This window comes from Colossoma macropomum, unplaced genomic scaffold (genome assembly GCF_904425465.1).
Source record: "Colossoma macropomum unplaced genomic scaffold, Colossoma_macropomum, whole genome shotgun sequence".
NCBI lineage: Eukaryota > Metazoa > Chordata > Actinopteri > Characiformes > Serrasalmidae > Colossoma > Colossoma macropomum.
The window spans coordinates 1-2763 of NW_023494956.1; the positions used below are offsets into that span (position 1 = coordinate 1).

Here is a 2763-nt window from a genome sequence, read left to right on the forward strand (position 1 = left end):
GTTGGTCTGAGTTCAGTCTGAAAGATCAGTTTGAAGCGTCATTCAGCTGGATTTTCTGCAGCACAAATAACCTTCCCAGAATGCAAGACGCCAAGAATCTCATGGACTTATTGATCTTACACACCAGTTTTGCATATATTTGCATATTGATGAGCAAGCAACCAATCAGAGAAGCCAATTAAATAAAAAAAATTAAAATGAGTCTTTATAAGGCTTGTGATGTGAACGCTGTTCTCGACGACGGTGAAGACGAGAAAAAACACTAATAAACAGGTATTTCTACCACGAACGAGAAGCCTAGACACATAGAGTAAGTACCAGCATCGCAACAGGGATCAGTTTTTTCAAAAATGTTTGTTGCGTTTAGATCAGCGGGAGGGGAGCCGCGGCGGTGGCGGTAGAGTAAATTTGGGCCGATGCCCCGCCCTTCAGTGTTTAAGAGGCGGTTTCTCAGCCTCACCCATAGTAGGCAGGATTTGAGACGAGCCAGTATTGGTTCAGCCCACCATCTCAAGCACAGCGCCATGGAAACGACGCAACCTGAGCGGCCCAAGTTTATACAAATAAAAGGCACTATGAACAATAACTACTTCAAGACTAGTTGGTTAATTGATGGTAACTTTTATTGATTTCCACACATGGTAATATGCTAATTTCACAAGTTACCATAAAGAAGAAGGCTGGAGCTCCAAGTTAAGATTGACCAATGAAGCAGTTAATTCTCCATTTGATACTATGCTTAGAACTTTTTAAGCAGTAATTCTTTTCTGCAATGACTTGTGCGTTTCTGTTTTTGGTCATTTCAGTGTTATTTTCCAATCATTGCGTAGTTACAGATATTTTTTAGTCTCTATCGCATTACGTTTTCTTATGAACAGTAGTATTTCAGGACTAGTTCTCAAATTGATGGTAACCTCTAGTCATTTCTTAGCATGGTTATATTGTAATTTTGCAAATTTTTGAGTCACCATGAATGAGAATCCTAGGCCACCGAACCAAGATTGACCAACCAAGAAAGGAGTTTGGAGTTTGAAATTTTCGATTTAATTTGTGATTATCATTTTCTGTTTATTTTAATGTCAGAGACACAAAGGTGTTTTTGGAGTAGTGTTTTTTCGGACTCTGTAACGGTCATGGAGATTAAACTCTAGACCATTTTACACAGATGTGCATTTGCTCTTTAACAGTTTTTAAGCATTTTAGTACCAGGCTTCACAGTGATGGTAAACACTTCTGAGGTACCATAGTATCTGTAATCTAGCAGTTCCTTATATTTTACACCGTAACATAACACTCTTACCCAAAAACCACAGATGAAAGTCTTGACAGGGTTTTTTTTAAATACACCATATAAACCAGCACACTGGCTTATTTTAAGGCCATAAGCATTTTTTGACTAACCTTCAATAGTATGGTAAGAGCTAACACAGATGCATCTGATTCAGCCAATCAGGCACTTCTGAAGAAGCTAATTAGCAGCAGTGGGTGTGGCTCATTACAGGAATATCCACTCCACTGATTACTGATCTGTTTCTAGGGAGAGTGTGTAACTGCGCCATCTGCTGGTGATGAGGAAGAACAATGCGGAACTGCGCCGTCTGCTGGTGATGAGGAGGGACAGTGCAGAACTGCGCCATCTGCTGGCAATGAGGAGCAAAACAGTTTTTGACCGCTTTCATTTTTTATACTTTCAACTTGAAACGCTCATTAGCGCCCTCTAGCGATCATTTTCGTGTCGGGCCAAAATGCAGTATTTGCGGTAACAACAACAAAAAAAGCCCAAAAGTACAAAATAAACAAATAGTTTCAAACTGAGATTTTAACATGATTGTCTAACATTACACTATATTATGTAACTGAAATACTTTAGCAGTACTATTTGGAGTAAATATAGTAAATTACATGTACAATACAAATATAGTTCATTTTTTTCTTATCTCACTGGATGAGGGAGTGGCATAACTTTCTGGATGGCCAAATCAAAGTTTGACAGAGCCGGTTTATAAGGAGTCTGGTCTCTTCCAGTTTCGACCTTTAACTCAAAAAATATCACTGCTAAACAGCAGAGGGTGCCCAAGAGCGGGTCCTCAGTGAACGGGGGTGAACGGAGCTAAACGGCTAAAATCGAAAAGTTAAAACTGTTTCAAATCATTTACACAGAACACAGAAGAAAACCTCACCTGTACGTTTCCTTTTCTACAGCAAACAGACGCTGACATTACCGGATACTGAGCGACGACTGGTTAGCATTACTGCTACTTAGCATTTGCTATTTCCCTGAGAGCTCTCTTCCTAAAACAGGAACATAAAAAGTATAGTGTTGTTACAAGTGTTTATTGTAAGGCTAAAAGCATTCAGTCTTCATTTTTTACCGTAAGAGCTCCAGAGCTGGAACTGCCTTTTGGAACCATCGCTTCCATAAATCATCCTGGCACAAGATGTGCCCAAATGTGGGTAGATGCACAACCTGGGGATCTCAAAGACAAATGTCCAAAAAAAAAAGGCACTGTTCTGTAGGCTTTGTGGTTTGCTGGTCTAAATCATGTTTCTACAACCAGAGGGTTGTTGGTTCAAGCCCCACTTTAGGGCTTTCATTTGCATGTCTTAATCTGTGAAGATGGCAAAAACAAAGACAAATGTTAAAAAAAAAGAAGGCTCTCTGTAGGCCCTTTGGCTTGCTGGTATAAATCATGCTTCTACAACCAGAGGGTTGTTGGTTCAAGCCCCACTTTAGGGCTTTCGTTTGCATGTCTTAATCTGTGA

General features: G+C 39.8%; 1 long non-coding RNA gene across 1 annotated transcript; it reads left to right on the forward strand.

The window, feature by feature from the left end:
- The first annotated feature begins 6 nt into the window (after positions 1-6).
- Positions 7-583, forward strand: LOC118800628. The gene is made up of 2 exons (XR_005006266.1): positions 7-273; positions 368-583. It is a non-coding gene; the product is annotated as an uncharacterized LOC118800628 (long non-coding RNA).
- The last annotated feature ends 2180 nt before the right edge of the window (positions 584-2763 follow it).